This window comes from Canis lupus, chromosome 5 (genome assembly GCF_003254725.2).
Source record: "Canis lupus dingo isolate Sandy chromosome 5, ASM325472v2, whole genome shotgun sequence".
Classification (NCBI taxonomy): Eukaryota; Metazoa; Chordata; class Mammalia; order Carnivora; family Canidae; genus Canis; species Canis lupus.
In genome coordinates this window covers 54,857,092-54,882,776 of record NC_064247.1, presented here as the reverse complement: position 1 = coordinate 54,882,776, position 25,685 = coordinate 54,857,092, and the positions used below count along the sequence as shown (strand labels likewise).

General features: G+C 51.1%; 1 protein-coding gene across 7 annotated transcripts in view; it reads right to left on the bottom strand.

The window, feature by feature from the left end:
• SSBP3 (single stranded DNA binding protein 3) overlaps positions 1-25,685 on the bottom strand; it is a 164,342-nt gene that overhangs the window by 62,569 nt on the left and 76,088 nt on the right. The window lies entirely within an intron of this gene.

The following is a 25,685-nucleotide window of genomic DNA, read 5'->3' as shown; positions in this document are numbered from 1 at the left end:
CATAAGTTTTTAATGAGATTTGGGTAATCCACAGGCCTTCAGAAACTTTGAATCTAGAACTCAGAGAGGAGGGGCTCCCATGGTCCCTCTATTGTAGATGTGGCCCCAGGCTCACAGACATGGGTCAAGGGCAAGAGTCGGGTCTGGGACTTAGATGTCCCAGACATCCAAAGATGTCTGTACCTTGGCAGTCTCATCTGTAAAACTGGGCTAATAAGCCCTGCTTCACAGAGTCTATGAAAGTTAAGGTTCTGCAGCCTCCCCTAGAACTCTTCCTGGCCTCCATCCATCGGGTACTCAATAAATAAGTACCTGTTGAATAGACACTCCTGCTAAAACCCTCCTCTATGCCTTTGCTCTACTGAGGAAGGCCTCACTCACCCTGAGGGGACCAGCCAGGCAGTGCTCACCTGTGGACCCCCCTGAAGTTTGCCGGCCATGATTCCCAGCAATGGAAACAAGTCACCACTCAAGGTGGGCACCAAACCTCCCAACGACTTGGACGTGGGAACTCTACTCCTTTGCTTCACATCTGACTTGTCTTGCTGGTAAAGGTCACGATGGTGAGGTATCTTCACAAGGTTACAGTTCTTCCTGCTATCACAAACCAATGTCACCCACCCCATGGCCCTGGCGGGAACCATACAGAAGACATCCGTCATAGAAGGGAAAAAACCTTAACCCTGCGACCAAGCCCTCTGGTTCTGACACCAGTTTGGGGCCTGGTCTCCTCAACCTGAATGTGACCATCTGTCAAATGGGAAGTCGTCACTACCTGCCTGGCCTACCTCATGCAGGAATGTGAGGCACAAATATTGAAACAAACACAAAACCTGGTGTTACCCGAAGGACAACACCCCCAGTCCCCAGACCACCAAAGTGGCAGGAAGAAAGGAGGAAGCTGAGGTGACAAAACCCTGGCTAGCTGTGCCACCCACCCCCCACAGTCCTTCCCCTCACCTACAAAACTAAGGGAGTGGGGATTGGATTCCTGGTCCTTAAACGTGGCTGTACATCAAAAGCACCTGCAAGCTCTGCAACCACCCAGCTGCCCACCCTTCCCAGGCTGCAGGGATCCAGCTTTTTGGGAGCTCCTGGATCAAACGTTCTAGCAGATTCCTCCTGGGTTCTGCCTCTGCCCTAACCAGGGAAAATGGACCGTGGGTCCAGCGATGACTAGCCAGATGGGCAGTCCTCTCCTGCCCCTTACCCTCCAGGCTCCCAGGAGGCCTGCAGGAAGCCTCTGGATGCAGGTCGGGGCTTAGACAGCCATCCAAACAGGTACGAGCCCAGATGTAATTGGCCTCTCGGTTAAGCTTTCTAATCTCATTAAAGCTGCCTGCATCATGCAGACCACAGCTCTGCATTTAATAACAGAAGAGCACTGCCCTGCCTGAGGTAAGCTGATTAGGTCTGGGGAGACCCGAGAGGACGGGTCTGGACCATTGCCCCCGGCCCGCACCGGACCCCTCGGCCCTTTCCACGCCATGCTGTGTGCAGATGTCACAAACTCAGACTGTAAGAAGAGGGGGCGTGCTGCAGAAGGGGCAGGCAGGCAAGAAGTGTTTAGAGCGGGCAGTGGGGGTGGGGGGACACAGGGCCAGGCGTGCCACCCACCTTGGAAGCCAGCGCTGTCCCTAGGACTTTCGATACATGTAAAGCATCAAGTAATTTTATTCCCTATCTTTCCAGGGTGTGATAACACCCACTGCACCCCAGGAGACAGCTGCCCCTCTGGGCAGAGTGCAAGGCTCACAACTGCTTCCCTCCCCCTTCCCCCACTGTCTCCCCCATTCACAGTGGGAAGAGGGCTATGGTCTGGAGTCCAGACAGCTGCTCTGCATCTTTGGAAGAGAAGACCTGTCCTGCCAGCACCCTTCCCCCCCCACCCCTCTGAGAGGAGGTATCCCGACGTCCCTTCCTGATAAGTGTGTGAGGAGGGCTGAGGAAGTATCCAGCTCCTGGACATCAGTCAACGTGTGCAAACATCCCTGTGCAAATACATGTCATCCACTTCTCGATCATCCCCTCTATCTAAATACATCCCAAGAAAATAACTTGGCAGTGGTGAGAAATTCTGCCACAGCTCCAAAGTAGCAAACACACACACACACACTCATATACTCACACATACTCTCATACACACACTCACACACTCACTCTCATACATTCTAACACACACACACTCCTACATTCTCACAGTCATAAACACACACATACTCTCATACACATTCTCACACACACTGTCATACACACTCACTCTCATACACATTCTCACACACACTCATACACATTCTCACATAGTCTCATACATTCTCACACTCATACACATTCTCACACTGTCATACACACTCACATACTCTCATACACATTCTCACATTCTCACACACAGTCTCATACACATTCTCACACTGTCATACACTCAGTCTCATACACATTCTCAGTCATACACTCACACATACTCTCATACACATTCTCACTCACACACTCATACACATTCTCACACTGTCATACACACACTCTCTCATACACAATAACACACTCATACACATTCTCACACTCACATACACAGTCTCACACTCATACACACTCTTATACTCACACTCTCACACTTATACACTCACAAACGCTCTCATACTCTCATGCATTTATACTCACACTCATATACACTCACACATACACTCTCACACACTTATACACTCACACTCAAATGCTCTCTTACATACTCTGTCACACAATCACACACACACACACACACACACACACACTCTCTCTCTCTCTGCTCTGTTCAAGGTGCCACACTGGGTCAAGGACAGGCATGGAGACACACACACACAGTCAGCAACCACCCAGAGTAGGCTAGGGGTTCGGTCCTGCTGAGAGAGGCTGGTTGTTATTAATATTTAATAGGCAAGATAATATTTTCAAAGGGAAGGGATTCCACGCAGGTTCCGAGCCAGGCTCACACAAATGCCCCATCCAAGGGAGATGTTGGGGGCACGCCCAGCCAAGTACACATACACACCCATCTCCACCCCCTGTGGGACTCACATTAAGACATTGGCAATTTCCACTCCACTTGCCAAGAACCCTGCCCCGTGGAAACAAAGGCAGCAGTCATGGGGTGGGCTAGCGCATCTTGGGGACCTGGCCACTGTCTCCCCAGTCCCATCAGTTCACCAAAGAGGAAACAAAGGCCCACAATAGGAGACAGATGTGCCAAGAACCTGGCCAGGGTGCCACTTATTCCATCACACTTTCATTCTTTGGACAATTTGGATAGTGGTGGCTTTAAAAAAAAAAAAAAATGCCCTCAGCTATATCTAAGCTGCCTACAATCACCACTAAGCCCACCCTCTAGGGCACAAGAGCAATCAATTATTAGGGAAATATCTGAGGGTCAAGTGCATGTGGGCAATCCTCCAACCATGCTAGCTCTAGGTGAACCAAGCCAACGTCTCAGCCACCATACAATGCCTCAGTGCCCATCCACCTCACTCTCCATCCAGACTGGGTCCTCAAACCTGGAGCACTCACCAGTGTCCTCACTGCTGTAGCTGCCCCAGTCCTCCCCTGGTCCCTGTTCCTCTCCCCAGATTGACCTAACCAGGCCACTAACGATGCAGGTTCAGAAGCTCAGGGGACTGTATGCTCTGGGCTGCATACCAGCTGGACTGGGCCCTTCTCAGTTCCAGCTGCGCTCACACAATCCCTCCTTCCTGAATGTAGCAAGTCTCTTCAAGCTTCTGAGTGTTTGCAAACTATTCCTTTACCACCCTGCAATGCTCTCTTCCAAATACTCCCCTTTAGGTCATCAACTGCTATTCCTTTTTCCTTTGCAGGACCCATAGAAATCTTCCCCGAATATAGGAAGCCCTCTGGGTAGAGCCTTCTCTTGGGATCCAGCAACAGGTCTCTTGGAGCACCATCAGCATCTGCTATGTAACCTCTTTCCCACTCAACTGTGAGATCCCACAAAAAGTCTCTTAGGCATCTCCCAAGGCCCAGCTGAGGATCCAGCACACCAAAGGCACGTTTAGGCCCACTCCATTTTCCAAAAAACCCTTCAAGTCTCAGAACCAATACCAGAGACACTGTTCAATCCAATCCTAGTTGTTTTAAGTCAAGAAAATGAAGGCCCAGGGAGAAAGAGAGAGTGTTAATATCACACAGCTCCTTAGCAGACCAGGCTGGCAGCGGGGCCTGAGTCCTCGTTGACTCCTTCAAATAGGCCAAAAGCCCCCACAGCAAAACCAAACTCAGGAGAGTGCTACCAGGACCAAACATCCAAGAAAGAGGGGCAGGAGAGAGGTGTGGAGGCAGCCCAGGAGCCCCAGAGAAGGAAATGGGACAGGCCAGCCTGGAAACCCCAAGTGGAAACTATTAAGAGTGTCCTAACCAGGTGCTCGACAATGACAAGAGGAAGGACCAAGGACAGGACCTGACACAGGGAGGAATTCAACAAACATATGCTGTTGCACAATTCATGGCACAAATGACCAATTATAAACCAATGCAATGCATGGTATCGTACAGGCCTGCACTGGGCTCCAGGATCCCAAAGAAAGGAAGGATTATTTCTGCCAGAGGGTGGGGCAGTCTGGGACAGCTTCACAGAGTGGTGACATCTGATCAGACACCATCTGTTATTTTTCTCTAATTGTTCCACATGTGTGAAATTTTGATTCTAAGCTAGAATGTGGACTCCGAGAGGCAAAGGCTGTGGCTACTTCTCCTGCTTTCCCCAACCCTTCTCTCCAAAGCATCCATTTGACAGGGCTCCTCACAGACACTAAGGCAACACCAACAGGAGTGACGAGCCACACCTGTCTATTGCAAAGAGGAGGTAGAAGCAATGCTTCTGGCTTCCCACAAGTCTGCTTTACCTGCAGAAGCTCCCTGAAGCCCATCAAGGAATCCAGCAGTGTCTGGGGCACTCCCAACATTCCAAATGTCCCATGCCCCTAGTGTGGCATTAAGAGATGGACACCCTTAGGCTCTTGAACACTTCCTGTACCTAACGGGTGGCACTAAGTCTTCTTCCACACCTTACCTGCTTCCCCCTCTCAACAGCCCTGCAAGGTAAGAATCAACACCCCCACTTGACAGACTGGGAAAACCGAGGCTTGTAGAGAAGTCACATTGTGAGGTCAGCAGCAGGCCCACGTGGGTCTTTAACCATATCACACAGCCCATATTACTTCTCTGCCAACAGTTTCCTATACAAAAGCATCACCAAGATTGCTTGGTAGGAATGAGTTAGTGCCCATCCAGATATCCCATCTGCAAAAACACTACCACCAGCAAACCAACTAACCTCTGGAGCAGACCATACCTGGTGGGGGTCACTCACACAGACCATACCATACCCCAGTTTCTACAGCTGCACCCTATCTTCTCACTTTCCAGAGGCTTCAACACCCCGCCCCGCCCCACCCCACCCCCCCCCACAGCCACATCCTAGTTTCCATAGAAGCCCAGAAGAATGCAAACTCCAAAGATTCCCTTTCTTGTTTGGATAATGGCCACTTCGCAATTCTCCCTCCCACACCAGGACCCTCGCTGCTCCTGAGCAGGCGTTCAGGCCAGGGAGAGAACAAACGGGAGGGGATGAAAAACACACACAACAGTAAGCTGCAACCCAAACAGAACTAATCCATTCAGAGCCCAAAGAGGCTGAGCAGATGGGAACCCGGCATTCCCCCGCCCGCCACCACCCTGGGTTCCGGGGCCTTCACCACAGTGTTATAATTATAAAGGGTGACCCAGCCACATGCTCTGGGGGCCGCCCCTACTCCCAGGCACCCGCAGGCACCGCCTTCATCTGGTTTGTGTTTGGAGCCCTCCCCGAGCCTCCCCCAAATCATATGCACAAGGGCAGGCATGCAAACACCCCAGCCTTGGGACACGCTTCCATGGGAAGGAGGGAGGTGCCAACTTTGTGCAACTCTGGATTCTGGGCAGGAGAGGCAAAACACCCCTAGAAAGGCTCCCACCCCCATTCTTCCCAGCCCAGTGTCCCCTACTCTCCCTCTGAGCACCTCCACATGTGCAGGATGACATCTTCCTTCATGGCCATCTGCGTCTGTCTTCTCCACCCAGTGTGTGAGGGCAGGGCCAACCTGTGTCATTCATGGTGACACCCCCAGTGCTTAGCACCAGATTCAAAGATATGCTGAATGAATGCAGTCACAACTCCAATTAGGTATACTGCCAGTTTTATTCCCTTATATGTATTCCTGTTTTTAAGCCTTAAGCCCCCTGAGGATAGAAATCCTGCCTTGTTCATTCCCTCCTCAAGGCCTGGCACTTTGGGGGTCCTCAATAAATACTTCAAGCAAAGAAATGACCATTCACCGCCTTGAAAACACTGAAGATCCACAAATGGAGGGATAGCCACCGGATCAGGGAATGTGAGGGCCTAATAGAAGCTTCACCCTGCTCATTTGTAAAAGGAGGGAGAGTGCCTTCTTTGCAGCCACAGACAAGTCAGTGTGGCAGATGCAGGACTCGCATCTGGGTCCTGAGGCCCACCCTGCCATGGCAGAGGAGACAAAAGGCACCAAAGATGCACTCACTGCTCTAAAGAAGCGGGTGATCTGGCGGGGCAGACGAGACAGACACGTGAAACAATTAGTGAACAAGATAACCGCCAGGCTGACGGTATTATACCCTGATATAATAAAGTACACGCTGTACGACACAATTAGAGACAAGACTGAAGCACACTGCACTAATTACACAGGACAAAGAGTGAGCAAATGGGAGCCGCTGGGCTGCTTGGAGTTGTCACAGAGGGCTCTGGAGACCAAGGAACCCGAGGTGAGTCTGGGGTGGAGCCTCCACCAGGAAGCCTCTCCAGATTACCACTCCCTCCTCAGTGCTCCTGCTCATTCCCACCCTGAGCTGGCCGATCCCTCTGTCACTTGCGGTCCTTCTCAGGCAGTCTGATATCGACCACCTGTGTGGTCAGCCCAGCGGCAGGTGGCAGGTCCTGGCATCAAGCCAGCCCCTGGTAACCAGTCAGGGTTCATCATTTCAACATGCACAACCACTATCCTGAGCCTCTGCATGCATCACCTCATTCAGGCCTTACAACAACCCCAGGAGGTGAGGGCGTGTGCTTCTGCAGATCATAAGCTCAGAGCTGGAAAGTCCCCTTCCCAAGGCCACAGTGCCAATAAATGGCAGAGTCAAGAGACAATATAAACCATGTCCACTGCTCTACAGATCTCATGCTCCTAAATCTCCACATCCACATGGTCCAGCATGGAAGTGGGCTACCGAGTACTTCAAGATGTGGGCAGTTCAGAGATGTTAAAACAAAGACCAGATCTCAAGGACTTGATATAAAAAGCCAGTATGTAAAATAACTCATCAATTATTTTTACAGTGATTATATCTTATATCTGACTTATAGTATTGTGGACATACTCATTTATAAGTATACTACTGATATGAATCTCATCTGTTTTTTTCTTTTTTTTAAGATTTTATTTATTTATTCATGAGAGACAGAGAGAGGCAGACATAGGCAGAGGGTGAAGCAGGCTCCCTGCAAGGAGCCTGATGCGGAACTTGATCCAAAGGACCCTAAGATCACAACCTGAGCCAAAGGCAAACATCTGCTCAACCACTGAGCCACCCAGGTGTCCCTCATACATTTCTTTCCACTTTTTTTTTAATGTGACTATGAGAAAATGTTAAGAGGATAGGTGTGGTTGCATTCTTGTGAACATTGTGATGTTTGTGAATGAATGAGAGCAGGATGCAGAGAAGAGGACGGGAGGATAATGAAGGTAACATTTCAGACAGTAGGAAGCACAGAGCCGAAGAGTAGCGGGGAGGCAGCCCTGAGCCCTGAAGGCTGGATGAATGGGGGTGACGTTCGGCTAGAACTAGTGGAGGGCTCAGTCAGGTATACTGGTGCCAAATGACGGAAAACATGGAAAGCAGAGCAGGACTCCACCCTGGGGGTTCTGGTAAGAACAGGCGGCAGAGCTGTGGACCACACAGAGAAGAGAGCTGGGAACGATGGCCCAGTGTGACTAGTGGCCTAGAATTAGTTGCCCACCCAGCTGCCTTGTAGAACACAACAGCAATTTCTCAATTTCCTGAATTAAAGAGCATTGGAGTGGGTCTCCCCCCCAGGGCCAGGAAACTTGTTCCAAGTGGGCACAAACGTTCTGTGGTCACAGGGTTAGTCTCACGAGGGGGAGCAGAGGAGGCCGTTTGGAGGAGGAAGGGCTGGTAGGGCAAGGCCAAATGGGGGTTAAGGAAGTGAGGGTGGGCAAAGGACACGGCAGGTGGGGCTCTAGAAAAACAGGTTATTTTAGGCAGAAGGTGTGATGTGTGCGTGCAAAGGCTGCCTACATGGTACAGGCAGAGGCAGAAGGCAGAGCCTGGAGGGGTCGCTGGAGCCAGGCCCCAGGATTTTCTGCTGATAAAGACTAAATACCATTGGTGCAAGGCTGGAGGTTGAGTCTGGGAATGTGGCCAGAAAACTGACCAGTCCTCACTCGTGGAAACAACCCCTGGGCCTGGTCCAAAGAACTCTCAGCTGTTGACTGTTGAGAAGGTGACCCCAGAGAACCCCAGAACACCCCTCTCCCTGGCACCGCCAATGCTACCACAAAGGGGTGAGGTTCACGGGACCGATGTGGCCACTTAGCATACCCAGTGAAGATCTACCATGACAGGCAGAGAGCCAGGCAGACCAGTGCCAAGGTGTCTGGAGGGAGGTGTGGCAAGGGGAGCAGGGCTGCAGGTAACAAATTCCAGCTCTGACATCTGCACCCTGAAAACCTTGGGGCTGTTAGCTGGGTAAAAGAGGAACCACAATCTTACTCCCCAGGGTCCTTAGGAGAAATCAAGTGATTCAGGAAAAGTGAATTACCCAGCACAGACCCAGGCCCTTCCCTTTCCAGTGTTACTGGTCCCCCGAATGCCTCCCTTCCACAGTCGGGGAAGGCACAGCACCTGCCTAGCACAGTGGGCAACACATGAAAGGCATTCAATAAATAGTAAAATTTCTATTATCAGATGTCATGGCTGAGGAACAGCAAATTAGATCCAGTTAGGAGAACAGAAAGTTACCTCAGTGAGCAATCACAGGGCCATGGAACACTTCTTAAAAAGAGAAGGAAGCGTCAAGCTGCAGGCCACTGCCTGCATTTGCCAGGCTGGGCAGCTCGGAGCCAGGGCAGAGCAGCAAGGTACTCAAGTCTGGATCTTCTCATAGACAAACGTGAGAGCCAGAAGGAAGCTCGCAGGTGAGGTCAGGGCTCACACAGCGTCACCACAATGTGGTTCTCTCTGGTAGACTTTTTTGCCCTCTCTGTTTTGTCCCAAGCCCAGGCACCCTGACCTGCTAGTCATTTTCCCACCCTTCCCTGTCTTCTACCAAGATCCACTCCTACTCTTCGTCACTTGTGCAAACACTCTACCCTTGGAGGCCCCAGGGACATGCCACCCACGTTCCTCTGTGGCCCTTCCCAGACCTCCCCAAAACCTGACTGTGGTGCCCCTCCCCCACTACCACTCGGTCCCCGACTCCTGGCACCCTTCTATCCAGGCTGGCAGCTCATGGGTTCCTTTCTTATTCCTCCTTGTAAGCCTCCGTGGCCGGGCAGGACTAAGTCTGGCCCACACAGAACCCACGAGGCCTTCCCAAGGACAGAGTGGAGATCATACACCTGCTAAAGAGTGGGAGGGATGTGATAATGTACACCTTGGTGCGATAAGCCTCAGGCTGGTGTCAGCCCTGTGTCACACAGCACATCCACCGGAGGACAGGGGAAAAGCTACAAGTCTGAACAGGCATAGAGTTTCAGGCCAGGACACCAGGTTTGCTATCAGCAAACATCAGGTTATCTGAAACCAGGCTGCGTAACAGGTAAAAAGCCATGTCCACAGCACGGCCTCACCTGACACCGTGTTCACCCCTTACCTGGGTTATCCCCTGGGGAAGGGGTGTGTGAGACCAGCACCCTGGCATCTGACGTTGCTCAGGAGCTATTATGGGTAGTATCACCGTAAAGTGACAGAAACAGTTTTTTGTGTTCGTTTGGTGCAAAGCACTTATTACGCTCACTTCTCTCTACCTTCATGCCAACCCCAAGATGTAAATACTTTATATGACCCATTTCACAGAGCAGGCAACTGAGGATTGGATTGCCAGGGTCACACAGTTGTAGCTGGCAGAGCTGGCATCTGCCTGATGCCGAACTCTTTCCGTAACCACTGTAGTCTTCCCCACTGGCACCCACCACCATCACTCACCTTGAAACTCAATCTGGAGATTGCCAGGGGGAAATGATGAAGACTCAGATAGGATTCCAGCTGTTCCCTGTTCCCATAGCCCCCAGGATGGATGAAACACAGATTTCAATGGGTCACCCAGGCCCTGCCGCCCTGGAGTACCCTATAATCCCATCACACTCTATTCCTTCTGCTCTTCTGGCCCTAGAATCCTAGGGCGCACTGCATGAAGGAAACCACTTCCCTAACATTCTGGCTGCCTGGCAAACACCACTCTCCGATACCAAATCAGCTCTAGCATCACCTTCCCTACCAATCTTTATACCCACTCCTTGTTTCCCCTGAGCCTGGAGAAACGCCCTCTTCTCTCTCTTCTGTGCCTGGCTTACCCTGGCCTGGACCCTGCATGGAACTACATGCTGTACCGTACTATGCTCTATCTGGCTTTACGTGATGGTAGGCTCCTTGAGGGCAAAGAACCCATCTTAATTTATCTTTGAATCCCTAGTGTTGTAGAATAAAGTAATGTTCTAAAGCACGCGCGCGCACACACACACGCACACACACACACACACACACCCTGCCAAACAACTCCCAAGCCCCTCACCAGAACAATATGAAAATAACAAAGAAGATTAGAATAACACACCAATTCGGAAGGGCAGGGAGTCATCCCTAGGTCAGCTCAGAAAATTGAGAATACCTAAGAAAAAGGTAATCTCTGCCGCTGGCTTACGGAAAAATCTCACTGATTTGGAATAATTAGGGATAGAAGATGGAAAGCTAGTATGATTTACCACTGTGACAAAGTTACAATGTACTTCTGACTGTATATGAGACACATACAGAATACAGCTTTAGTGAGTGAACAGGGCCCATTTGTCAACAGCATACCCAGAGCGTGTAAGCAAACAGAACACGCTAATTTCGAGCAGTGCAGACTATCAAGCAGGTTTTGTTATCTTCCTGCATCTTAGGACACCACTCATTTGCTTGGCAAATCTGTCTTCCAGGCTTGGCCTGAGGGAGTGAGGCATGAGCTCTGCCTTGAGGGCAGTTATAAAATTTCCATCAGACCCCATCAAACTGAGCCGCCTCCAAACAATACACAATTCTGCAAGTAGCCTAATGAGAGCCAAAGTTTCTACAACAAGCCAGATCAAGTCAACATAGTCTTGAGCTTTAGAACTGCATAGCAAGAGAAGGGAAAGGAAGCTGGTTCTCAAAACAGTCAGCCTTGCATCCAACTGATATTTGGGGAAATGTCCCTATTAGGATTTGAAGCTGATGGCACTGTGAGAAATTACTTGTCCTTCCACAACATATTCAGTGGGCTGGGAAAACAGCAGGCGGTCAGAAAGTTGGCTTCTCTACCATTCCTGACACCACCCAGTAAAACTCAAAGACTCTGGAGTGGTCCTGAAAATCCCTAACTCCCCAATTGCCCTGTACTAAGAAATAACCAAAAGCCTCAGCCACTGCCAAAAAAGGAAAAAGAAAGAAAACCCCAGGAACACGGCAAATCCATGTCCAACTCCTTTGCCCCTTAGAACAAAACCCATTGCAGGCGCACACAAAGCAGGAGAAGGTTGGACAAAGAAGAGGCCAGGTCACACTCGACAAGGCACTTTCTTGTCGTTTCCAAAACAGAACTGTCCTCTATTAAAACACTCTTGTTGCTCGGATGTTGGGGGGGCGGGGGGAGCACACACAAATCTCAAAACAAAAGATGAGCCGTGGCAGGGAGGGGAGGCCTGGAGCCTGCTCCTTCTCCCTTGCACACTTCCCAAGTGTTTGAATGCCCGCGGATCTCGGTCCCCGAGCTGGCAGCTGTCTGTTATTATCCTAGCAACTCCGAGGGCCCCAGCACCAGGGAGCGTGTCCCGAGCAGGTGAACGCCATCTGCCCGGCTCTGACAAGATGCCCGTCTTCTCGTGCCTGCTGCTGCCAGCAGGCCATGGGGACCTCAGGGAGGTGCAGCCAGCCTCCCACCCTCTCGGAAATGGTTCTTCAATGCTCAGCCAGGCTTTCTTCTCTCTCCCCAGGGGCCGTGGGCTCAGTCACTACCTGGCATTTATCACAGAGGGGGAGCTCTTTTGAAAAACACTTGGTCACCTTTCATAGAAATTTCTAAAGGCATTGAGAGTATGCTTTTGCAGGGTGGGGGAGGTTTGCACAGAGTTGGGTATACATACAGAGGAAAACAGAGCCCACCGACACAAACCTTCCAGGGGTTAATTTTAAGAAAGACCTTTAATTGATCTACTAAGAGAAAAAAGTTTTCTACCTGCCTTTTAAAAAGCACTCCCCGCATTAGCGAAGAAAACATTCCCAACACACCCTGGCCCATTTCCTCCTGCCCCCACCCTGGCTGTTTTAATTGGGGTAAGTGGTTCCCTGATGCAATTTGCAAAGTACTCCTCCAGACCATGGGGAGAGCAAGAGCTAAGTGGAAAAGCAGGGCTGGGGTGGGCACAGGCCCGGGAGAAGAGCGAGAAGGCCAAGTGCTCCCGTCTGCCTCTTCTGCTCCTGGGAAGAGGAGGGTCCCCACTCCAGGTGTTCTCACTGGCTGCGCTGTCCAACAACTGAAATGCCTGCGCCACGTGTGACAGGCGGAGCTCCACTTCACGGGACAAAGCGAACCACATGTGGAGCCGGCGAGCCGACAAGCCTGTGAAAAGGGTCTCCGTGGGGTCCGACTCAGGGCTCTCCACACCAGGAGCTAAGGGCACCTGCAGGGAGCACACATCCCCAACCTCACCTCTCCGGAGTCTTGAGCAATGAGAAATCTGTGGTTTGGTATCTTTTGAGCCACACAAGCTTCCCTGATGCCAACCAGCGACAGACTTCCTTGTCTTTGCTAGGAAAGCCCAGTGGGGACAGGCACAGGGAGAGAACAGGCCACCCCAGAAGGGGGCAGCAGAGTTCCGGTCTGGCCTTGGGCAGCCTGGGCTCTGGAAAGAAACCCACCGACAGCCTAGGAGTTAGGACTCGGGTCCCAGGACTGAAAATACCCCAGGGAAGGGGGTGACAGACACAGGCACTTTCTGCTTTGGAACAAAAGCCAGAAGGCAACGAGGAAGTGTGGAGAACCTGAAGTCAACGATGGTCCTGACCCCTATTGACTGTGGGGCTCTGCGGGACTCTGGGGATGAAGACAAGGTGTGAGATCCACCTAACGCAAGAGGCCACTTTGGGGCACACTGGGGCAGTGCAGGTGCAGGCTGGGGAGCCCTCAAAGGACCTGGCCAGCAAGGCCTCCAAGTCAGCCCTGTCAGAAAATAAGCAAGACATGCAGCCCACAGGGGTGATGCAGCCCACAGGAGTGACGCATCTTGGCCTTGTGACCACCACAATCACCACTGTCACACCGGGAAGGAGCTGCGGGCCACGAGGTTCAGCAAAGCAGCCCAAATACATTGAACAAGCAGCCCTCTCATCCCCCACCTTCCACCTCATGCCCTGTGCATAAGAGGATCTGATTTCTAAGGTCTTCTGCCAGAGAACCAGCCAAATTATCATCACCATACAAAAGCAAGAACGCAGCCAAATGAACAGTCCTTGAATTACTCCACCCAAACTCCGTGTTGCTAGGGTCCCACTGGCATCTATAGCAGTTGGACAACTGTGCCCAGCATACGTACGATACAGCTAGTGAAAGCTCGTACACATCTGTCCCAGCCTACACCCAACTGCCTCTCCCCTAGCCTACACTGGCCTCGCTGCCCTTTCTCATTCTTGTGCAACAAAGCAGCAGCCCACAGGAAAAGGGCTCCAGCCCACAGCACCAGCTCTGAGCTTTGTAGTATTTCAAAGGAAAGGGATTGTTTGGGGCAAGTGGTCAAAAAGGGCTTCCTTTCACAAGGAGGGTGGAGCTCACGATGAGCCTGGAAGAATAGACGGGATTTCACAGAGAACATGCTCCCGTTCACTCCTCCACAGCCTCTACTTTGGGCTCAAAGGAAAGTCATGATCTGTTCTATGCCGTTAAGGCTGTCCCATCTTGTCCCAGCTCCTGAGCCCAGTGTTCAAGCCAGACCAACCCCCATGCCCAGAGATGCCAAGACTCAAAACCTGCTGTTCCCACCTGGGAGGCAGAGGCCACAGGACAGAGCCCCGCTGAAACCCCTGGGTGTCTCCTCCCCACTAAGCTCCCCTTCCAGATCGGGGTATTGAGCCAGCTCTCTGGAAATGTCTCCTCCACTTTGAATCCACTTTGGAAAGGCAGGCTCGGTTGGGAGGCTGGGGAGGAGCTGGGATGGGAACATCCTGTCTGCATCAGGGCATGGGGGTGGGGCTCAAAGGCTGCCCACGTGTGCTTCAGGCTTTTTTTTCTTCCACTGAGCAGGAAGTGTTCATTCGACCGACAAACAAGCATCTAGGGGTCGTGGTAGGGTTAGGGCAGTGAAGCCAACCCCTGATTTGTGGAAGTGAATAATCCAAGACAATGGGTGTGTGACAGCAGAGAAATCAGCTCCAGATGCAGGCCAGAGCCAGCTGCCCAGGGACCAATCGGGTAATCAATCCTGTTGATATGTTTATTCTCAAAAGGAGGACTTGGGGGAGGGGGCTAAGGCTCCGGCCCAGACAGACAATGGAAGGCATCTGGGAGCTGGTCCTATGAGGCACCCCCTCGCAGGCACAATCCGGCAGGCACAATCTCGGGGTTCTGTGTTCTCTTCTGCTTCAGGACTTCCCTGCTCCCCAACCAGGAACTTGGGGGAAAGGGAGATGACCACACCGAAGCCAGTTGTGTGTCTGAGTTTTCTGAAATCAACAGCCAAATCCCCTAGCACTGAGGGTCTTGCCAAAGTGCTGGAGACCAGAGACCCCCCTCCAGGAGATGGCCGGCTGAAGGCTGCCCATCACCTCTGTGCAGAGGCCTTAAACTGATGCTACTTAGGGTCAAGACTGTCAAGCTTTCCCAAAACAAGCCTTCCTGGAACCTCAGAGCAGCTAGTTAATGGGAACCCTGGGATTTTCACTTTGCAGACCTACAAAGTATCAAGGTGGGTGAAATGAAAATGGGGGACTGGTAGGGCCAGTTAATAAGCAGCAGAGTTAGGCCCAACACCAGAACTCCCTTCCTATCCTGGGGCTCTTCCCAGGCACCCAAATAGCTCCCGCCCAAAACATGTAACGCTAGACCAAATCCCCAAGGGGAGATAGGATTACTTGGTTTTCTGCCAGATGTGGGGGAGTATGACCACGCAATGGCAAACCACACCAACCAAGCATATGGGACACATCCCAAAAAGCAGGTTTGAAGACCTAACATGGCGACGCCTGGTTGGCTCAGTGGTTGAGGGTCAGCCTTAGGCCCAGGGCATGATCCCAGAGTCCCAGGATCGAGTCCCACATTGGGCTCTTTGCGTGGAGCCTGCTACTCCCTCTGCCCCCCTCTCTCTCTGTCATGAATAAATAAAATCTTTAGGGGGAAAAAAAAAGACCTAACATTAACACCAATTCTGTGGAAAAGCAGAAAGAATAAAGGACTCTCCCCTACTTCACAGAGCCCTTACACCCACAAGAAGATGGGCATGAGAACCCTTCTATATGATCCAATGTGACCAAGAGCTGTAGCCTTATTTAAGTTGTACCCAGACCTGGCTTGTGCAGTCTCACCAATGTTGGCAAGGCAACAGGGACTCCATGCCTGGCACACACAGGAAGCTTCAAAATGCAATGACTTGTTACATAGTTAGTTAAATGGATAGAAGAAAGCTGGGCCTGACACCTCTAACACTGCTTCCCAGGACAAATATGCTATGGTCTTAAATATTTCCTTAGATCCTTCCTAAAAAGGACCTTCCCTGGAGGAAACATGTGTGGAATGAGCATCCTAGTTAAGCAGTAAACACCTGGTCACTGCTGTACCCCAACAGGGACCAGGGTGCTGGCTTGCACTGTCCCTTCCCAGCATGGAAATTCCATGAAGTCAAAGGTCACCTGGGTACGAATACTGGACAAGGAGGAATACTTGTTGAATTGCCCACCCTTTCTTGCTGGTAAGGGGAGCCCTTGATGAATAGGGAAGGGAGAAGGGAGTCGAAAATCCTAAGAACAAAAGAACGGCAGAGCTTGTCACTCCGGCCCTGATCATCCATGGCACCCTCTCCAGCCATCTGTCACATCATATAGAAATTCCCTGCGTGTGATTCTGTCTGCCTGGAAAGACTGCTGGCTCCTATCCATCTCCCTATCCCCACTGAGTGTGGTGCCCAGGAGGCCCCATAAACATTGTTGAACAAAATGATGAGCCAGGGCACCATCAGAGCCTGCTTGTGCAGAGCAAGCATTGGCCACGCCCACTCTCCAAGGCTAAGGCTTTCTAAACCATGCAACTTCCTCTCCTTAACCTTGAAAGCACAGAGCTCACAATGCACACAACAGCACGAGATCACACCTGGCCTACCTTTGTTCCCATCAGCCGCCCTCTCCTCTCTCTTGGGCAGCTGTGAGTCCCTGGCAGTCAGGGAACAGAAAGAACTCACCACACTCCACCTGGCATTATAAGAAGCACACAGCGGTCGGACTTGGTGGTTGGTACAAAAAGTAGAAAAGTCAGGGTTATAACATTTTTCATCTAGAGCAAAAAAAAAAAGAGCTTCCTTTAAAAACGTGTTTCGTAATCCCCAGAGCAAGCAAAAATGCAGTTAGAATACCCATTTATCTATTCTAGCATCAGTATAAATCAAGACAATCCTTTTGAAAATAATTTACCAAAATGACTTAAGGATCTTGAAAGGAGAGCCCCATACTTTCTGACCCAGTAATTTCACTTCTGGAAATTCATTCCAAGGAAATAATCCAAAATAAAATGCTAAGATGTTCACTGCGGTGTTATGTACCATGGTGGGGTGGGAAGGGGGAGGACACAAAGGTCTATCCAGTAAGAAATGAATAGCTAAATAAAAACCTAGGCAGCCATTGAAGTATAATCAGGAATAATTAGAAGCATGCTCATCAAAAGAAAAAGCAGGCAACAGACACACGTGTAGACCCAGAGAGCATTTTGTCCAAGTCTAGAAGTTGTGATAAGATAATGGTGGAAAGCATGTTTTCCTTTCAGTTTCCAAACTGTCCCTCTCAAGCTGATGCTAAAGATCCACCTTAGGTGAGGGGAAGAGCCATGCCTGTGTCTCTGTCCTCCTCCAACCCCTCTACCTCATGACCAGGCCTGGGACTTCAGCGAGGGGACAAGAAGTCGGGGAGGACTCTGAACCATGGCAGCCGAACCTGGTTTCAAGCTCTGTTAACAGGACACCTCCGAGAATGACATTTAACCAACAGGAACCTTCCAGAAACATTTAAATACCCCCCTAAACTGCCGAACCAGGCAGGCAGGCTTCATATATGGTGTGCATGCGCATACAGAGAGCCACGGTCCTCAATACACAGAGACAGATACACCATTCCATCCCCAACAGCCACGGTGGCCAACTTTCTGCCCCAGTCAGCCATCTGGGGCTCAAAGGGAAGGTGTCAGATTGATCACCAGGGTTGGATTAAATTTTTTTTTCTTCTTAAATCCCCTTAACTGAGAAAGCAGCTTGAGCCAATTCTGCTTTTCTCACAGACACCAAAACACCAAGCTGTAGTTACACCAGTTCATCTTCACACCCCCAGCGTTTGGGGGAGGGGAGGACCAAGCTTCCAAGCAGCTCTCCGCAGTCTCACCTCCTGGGAGAGAAACTAGAAGCACAGGCTTAAAGGAATAGGAAGCTGGGAAAGGGCCACATCCCCAGCCACCATCCTCACTGTACCCCCACTGCCGCCAGGGTCTCCTTCAGAGAAGGAGGTGGCACTGCCTCCCACAGGCCTCTCCAGATCCCCAGCTCAAGCAGGAATATTTCCCTCCCTCCGCTCTGCTCTGCTATCGCAAAGACCTTCTAGACTATCACACTACTTGCAGCCTGACCCCTGCCACTTAACACATCCTTATAACTTACTGAGAGAGTGATGGGAGAAAGAAGGTTATAGTGTCCCAGGATACACCAGGCACCTTCTTCCCACGATCTCTTTTTCTCCCCTCAGTGATCTGACCAAGGGTATTCCCATTTTATAAATGAGCAAACCAAGTCTTGGAAATGCTGCAGTTCTGTGGTTGAGTCCTTCATATTCTAGACTTTCTACACCACACTGGCTGTTGCAGACTGTGCTCAACAGAGCACAGGACAGGGGACCATTACCAGGCACTCAGTGTGTGCCAAATGCTCCTACATACACTCTTCTGAATCCTTCTACCAGCCCGGAGAAGGAGAACTCTATTCTCATCCCCAATCTCCAGATGAGAAAACTGAGGCTCAGAGAAGAGCAGACTACCTTCTCACCCAGCTCCTAAGTGATGAGCTAGACTTGAGCCCACCCCCAACCCTGTTCAATTGTCCAAAGCTCCTCCAGGAACCAGCCTGCAAACCATCTGTGTAGCTCCCAGCCAGGTCTGTACCTAACTGTGTGTAGGTACTCCAGACATGTGCTTTTGTTGAGGGGGAAGGGAGGCAGAAACCAGGGTAAAGGAACTTCCCAGGATTTACCTCTAATGGGGGACTTCCAAACACACAAGCAACAGCAGCAGCAGCAGCAGCAGCAGCAGCAGCACAGGACCAGGGTTCTCCTGGGAGAAGAATGCTGCCTCCTGGCTCAGCAGCTTCTTCTGAACCTTACAACCCACTGCGCCCATCTTTAGCCCAACCACTAGGAAGATCCTTAATCTCCCACCAACTCCCAGTGCAAACATGCTGTTTCCTGCTTTACTACCCAGACCCTCCCTGAATTTATTCATGATCAACCTTCCAGGCTGATGCCAGCCTTCCAAAGACACAGTGAACACCTCCAGGAAAAAAAATGGCCAAAAGCAGGTTCTGCATCAATTTATTAGGTTATTAAAAAAGGGTCCTAGGGGCAGCCCAGTGGCTCAGTGGTTTAGCGCCGCCTTCAGTCCGGGGCCTGATCCTGGAATCCTGGGATCAAGTCCCGTGTTGGGCTCCCTGCATGGAGCCTGCTTCTCCCTCTGTGTCTCTGCCTCTTTCTCTCTCTCTGTCTCTCATAAATAAATAAAAAAAATTTTTTTTTAAAAAAAACAAAGGTCCTAAAGAAAGAAGGGGGGAAAGCAGTGAAGACATGGTGTTTCCAGTATTTCTGCTGTCCTTGCATTCGCCTCTTCTCTTTCAAGGAGGCAGGTGGTATGGGAAAGGCCTAAGGAACGAGCCAACCACAAAGATTAGTGCTCAGGAGCCTCGCTTCAAAGTCACTATCTAGACAGACTCCACAACTTTCCAGGTTTTGACAGGAGAAGGGGGAGGGGCTCTCTCAGCTCACAGAGTCCTCTGAAATGCAAGGACCAGAGGCCACCTCCTGCTGCTCCCACCATCATGGGCACATGGTACCTGTTCCACACCAAGCAGAGCAGAGGGGGTAAGGATTCAGAGGTGAATCAGAAGTGCCCCTGGCTTCCAGGGCCTTCCAGTCCAGTGGGGAAGAGAGCCACCACAATCACCAGAGACTTCCAAGGGAAGAAAAGCACCAAGTAAGTTATGTGGAAGATGGGGCACCTGGGTGGCTCCATTGGTTTAGCATCTGCCTTTGGTTCAGGTCATGATCCCAGGATCCTAGAATGGAGTCCTGCATCAGACTCCCTGCTCAGTGGAGAGACTGCTTCTCCCTCTCCCTCTGCCTCTCCCCACTCCCATTCATGCTCAGGCTCTTGTGCTTTCTCTCTCAAATTAATAAATAAAATCTTAAAAAAAAAGTTATGTGGAAGAAAAGCCAATCTCTAAGATGAGAAATGCTGGCTGGCTCTGGGCTCTGGCCCCCATTCCCAAAAAAAGAAAAAGAAAAAAGGAGAAGGAGGGGAGAGGCCTGGCTTCAAAGATGCCAAAGACAGAGGTTACACTGAACAGGTTTTAAGTTAACAGCCCCGTTACCGGACAGTCAGGATCTCAAGTATCATCCAGGTGCTAGGAACCTCGGAGCAGAGCCACAGAGAGACAGGCCGAGACTTCAGAAAACAAGGTGGAAGAGATCAGCACGAATAATTTCAACCCACAATCTCAGTTAGTCCAGCTACTAGCACCATCCCCGGCAAATGGAGACATTCAACCCATGCTTTTTGTGGGATGAATGAATAAATGGGAATGCCTGGAAAAGAACCTGGAGCCTAGTCATAAAGGGTAACCTGCCCCTCAAAAAGCAAAAGAGCATCAGGCATCCTGGGTGGAGGGGACTACACATGCCAAGGCACAGTGACACAAGGTAAGGGGGCATATCCACGAACTCCAAGAAGCCCCTCTGTTCATGCCTGAATGACAAGGGATGCCCAGGGCAAAGGTCCCAAGTCCACAGGGCCCTGGGCTCAGCTGCAGAGCATGGGCTGCATCCTGAAGCAGGAGAGAAAGCAGGGGTGTCCAGACACAGGTACAGCATGGCCAGACTGCCATCACAGAAGCAAGAGTTCCAGGGGCAGTTTCAATTCACAGTCCAGTGTCCCCCGTCCGTTTCCAGGTAAGGAAATAGAGGACCTGAGGAGGTCCAACACTTGCTTGAGGTCCAGTGGCTGGATGGTGTCCATCCCTGGCTTCCGTCCCAGGGCTCCTTTTGCCACCCATACTACTGTCCTGAGAGCGTTCACTGCATTACCTAAATATTCCAAAAATGCCACAGAAGCTCTTTTGGATGAATCTGCACAAACAAGTGGTCCGGCTCTGAGGCCTGGGAGGGTCTTCACTGGCCTGAGCCCCAGCTTCTGCCTCCTGTGAAAGATGGGGAATAGATGCTGAACCGAGAGAGCGGCCATGCAAACCAAGTGAGGGTGTGTACAACGTTGGCATGTTGACCCTCTGAAGGATGGCTGACTAGCATCATTCACTCATTCAAACACACCTGAGTGTCTCCTGTGTGCTGTTCTGATCAGGAAGAGGAAGCTGGAGACCACTAGGACAAAAATGGACAGAATGTTTCCCAGAGTGGACGGCGGGAGCAGGGGGTGCAGGCTGATGGCCCTTGGTCTATAGAGTGAGGGATTAGGTAAACAAGGAAGAAAGTGAAGCCATGTGTTTTATACAATGTTTGCCTGCTTGGAGATAAAACCAGAATGCTGGCTGAGAAAGCAGCTGGGAAAATGGAATGCAAACTGCTCTATCCTGCCCCTTCCAAAATTCTGAGACTGAAAAATTAGTAGGTCTCCCCAGTATCCAGGGCTGTCGTTGGGGTACAGCTAAGGTCTGGATTCCAGCCTTCCCAAGGCACAGTGTATGAGATCACTGTTCAGGAAAGCTCTGATCTGATCAACATCCACTATCCAGTATCCACTATCCTTCCCGTGGCTGGCTGGCTGCTGAGACAGGTGCAACAGGTGAGAGAGAGTAACACACCGTTTCAGGCAGTAAGGGTTTGGTGAACAGTGTTGATGTGGACTAAAGAACTGCATGGACTTGAGCTCTTAGGAGGTGTGCTGCAGTGCTGCCATTGAAGTTTTGTGGCTGGGAGGACTGGACAAGGAAAAGGCATCAGTGGGTTGAGGCCTATGTGTACAAGCAGCCATGGCCAGTAGCCCACCAGCAATGACAATGGCCAGTCTTCTCTGATCTGGGTCAGGAGGCAAGTCCCTCAAGGACCCACAATAAACAGCTCCTTCTTATCACTACCACCTAATAATACACTTGGCACATAAATTCAAGATGGCACCTACCAAATACCAAAAGATAACAGCCAGGCCAAGTCAAGCAGGGACACAGCGTGTGCACTCAAGAGATGCAGAAGGCAAGGCCCTTTCTCCTAGGATGGGCAGAGGGAAGAACAAGAAGGAACAGCTGTGGTCTCCAAGAAGTAAGTCAGCCGTGTCCCCTGCCCCTCCAATCAATGAAGCCAGGTTCAAACAAAACCAACAGCCCAAAAGCATGAAGTCAACTAGCGTTACCAGACGGCTTTGAAAGTCTAACACAGTACCTGTCATGGGACAGACACCCCATACAATCAGTGGTTTCCTCCAAAACTGCCCCTGGAACCTTAAGGGTGGCGGGGGTGCTGAAAATAAAAACAGACAGGTTCCCTGCCTTCTGGGACAATACTGATAAATAACGACTTACACTCCACAGGTCTGCTCACTGAACCCTAGCCTATGATTTTCAAGGAACTCAGGAAACGACTCCAGGCTTTCTGGACAAGGAAAAGGCAGGATATCTGAATTATTAGAACATTCCAGGGGAGGGCAGAGGAGAGACGTCCAGCATCCTTCACCCTCCCCCCACCCCATCCCAGCACTGGGAACCAGTGGTGGGCCCTGGAGCAAGTCAATAAAGCTCCCAGAGCACCTAAAACTACTCTTTAGGCAAAAGAAAGGGGGGGGGGGGGGGACTTTGAAAAAAGAGAAAAGAAAAAAACCTCTGCCTCTAGGGCTTAATTAGCTTTGTGAAAGGCCAAGAGATGCACAGATAACAGGTACTTTTGCCAAAAGAGGAGAAAACTAAACTACTCCTGGAAACAGACAAGATCCATGTCCCCAGCCCCCAGGACCCCTCTAACAGGTGGGGCTGGGAGTCAGGCCCTGGAAACCAGTTCCTCCAGCAGGGCAGGATGCCAAAGCACCCTGTGGAATGAGGCTCCCCATCTTCTCTGGAGAAGGTAGCAGGCGCTCCAGCCTCCTGCCCCAGCCTGCTTTGCCAGCCCCTGTCCCAACAGGCAAGAAAGGACTGCTGCTGGCCTCACCTGCCATACTATCTGCCTTCAGGCAAGCAGAGGGCAGAGAGAAGGCCTGCAGAGCGCGTGGGGGGGGGGGGGGGGGGGCGGTGGCGCATAGCGGGGTGGTTCCATCTTGGATTCCAGAAGTCTGGATTCTGGTGACAGGGGAGGCATGCAGTGAATTCATCCAGTTCTGGAGATGAAAAGTACTGACCCGGGGGATCCCTGGGTGGCTCAGCGGTTTGGCGCCTGCCTTTGGCCCAGGGTGTGATCCTGGAGACCTGGGATCGAGTCCCGAATCAGGCTTCCTGCATGGAGCCTGCTTCTCCCTCTGCTGTGTCTCTGCCCCTCTCTCTCTCTACGTATATCATGAATAAATTAAAAATCTTAAAAAAAAAAAAAAAGTACTGACCCTGTAAGGATTACAGGTGAACCTCTGCTTCTACCCATAAGCAAGGCTGCAAAGACTGGGGAGAAGAAGGTGGGGAACCAGCAAAGATGAGAGTCCCCTCCCTTGAGGCTTGCAATGGCTCACCTCAGCAGGTGGGGTACGGCAGGTATGCCTCTGTGCCCCACCCCACCCCCACAGGAGTTAATGAGTATCAGTCATTGAAAGTCCGTGGCACGAGGTATTGTACCGAGTTTTTACAAGAACCTGCTCACGTAATCCTCAAGCATGCTCTCCCAAGGATATAGCCACAGAGTGGAGGAGCTCGGAGGGTGGGGTGGAGTGGGGAAGACACGCAGAACTTGTTTCTTGGAGATCACAGCTGTTCCTTCTTGTTCTTTCTTTCGCTCATCCTAGGCCCCACTCTTCCAAGTCACATCTCTTTTCCAAATACCCCTGAATTCCTGCGGTTAGTGACCAAGAAAGCTGGCATTCAAACTCAGGTCTGTGGACTCCAAAGTCCCAGCTCACGGGCACCAGACGCGGAGACAAACTCTCAACAGTCTCTGGGCTGTGGACAAAAATCCCTCTCGGCAATCAGAGAAAGAAGGATCAGGAAAGGGGTTTGCCCCTTTCAGACGGCCCTCTGGCATGGCCCCATTCCCTCGCCAGCCCCTGTACCACCACAGGGGCCCCCACCATCTCTGGCAACCCTGAGGACAGCCCCAGTCCCCACCGCAGAGATGGCTGTTCACTCAGTGATGCCACAGGTCAGGCAGCGGGAAAGAGCAGCAACCCTCAAGGCTGGTGTTCACCCCGGGCGCTCCCTGGAAACCCTGTAAGGCTGCAGCTTCACCTGCCCACCTGGCATTCCCTCCCCAAGGCGATGGAGGCAGGCCTTGCGGGGGAGGAAAGGAGAAAGCCAGCCTGATTTACAGAATTTACCAAATGGGTCAGTTTTTCACCAAGTTCCAGGGCTTTGGGGAAAGCTTCAGGTTTTTAGGAGAAGTAGATTAATGGCAGGGAGTTAATGGGGCAGTGATATATCCTGCCTGAAATTTTCTGAAAAGTTCTGTGTTGAGGCGTGCAAGTCCAGTGGACCTGCCATGATTTAGTACGGCAGCCCCTGAGAATGGGCAGGCCCACTACATCGGTAAATCTGCTAAACGAGGTAGTTTCTGGAGGGCGGTTTATAAGATATATGGCCTGACGTGTTGCCAAACTTCCCAGCTAGCTGAGCCCCAAATGTGAAGACAACGGGAGAGCCAAGGCAGAAAGTTGGCCCCCCTCTTCTAGGAGGCGGGAAAGTATGCAGGGAGCAGCCAATGCTGGAGAACCAAGGAAAGCTGAACTCAAGTTCCCTGGCTTCCTGCTTGGGCGGGGGTAGGGTTCAAGAACAAAGGAGCTGAAGAGAGCAGAACCAAGAGGGAACTCAGACATCATCCATGTAGTAGTACCATCTTTCCAATGGGAAGACAGAGCCTCAGACACTAGCACACAGGGCAGCCTGGTGTCTCGGATCAGGATCTGACTCTACCTGGGCAGTCACATCCCTGCCCACCCCTCCAAACCCCAGCCATACCCCTCTGCCCAGGCCTGCCCTTTTCTCAGAAAGCCTCTCCTCTGATCTCACAGGGAAAGGGCAGGATGGCCCTGTGCCTCTCTAGCTCAGGTATCACCAGGCTCACCAGTTCATCTGGGAACTACAGACATTGCCTAAATGAAGGAAGACAGAGTCACCGAGAGTATAACCCTCCTCTCCAACAAGCCCTGTGGGGAGAGATCACACACACCACCCCAAGTCTTTCCGTAGGCAACATACACGATCACAATCATCATCCCAAGATGAGATGCTCCCTCACTTCGTAGCTCCCACTGATGTACAGGTCCGTATCAGATCAATTACAACACCATCATTCCCCATTACCTTTGCTGAAGGATTTGATTATTGGATTAATTTATAATCTGCCTTCCTGGTTGTTTTTCTGCCTATTGCTCTCTTTATACCAAAATCACATGTAAGTAGAACTTAAACAGTCCAAAAAGGCCTTTGAATGTCTCGACTGCTGATGTCAACTCATTAGAAGCATTACTGCTTCTCCTCTGTTTTTCTCCACACTCCTCACCTTATTCTGAATCCCTAGAACCAAAACCCTTATCTGTGGACTTAACACAGTGCAAAGATAATCCAAGGGAAAGTCCTGCTTGACATCAGAGCTGTGCTTTCCAGTGGATTTCCAGCACCCACCCCAGCCATCTGGGACACCTCCACTCGATGGCTCAGCAGGCGCGGACTGGGAACCGGGCACAGAGGGCTAGGTACTGACGCTGGGTCCCTTTCAAGGAGAGGGTGCGGCGG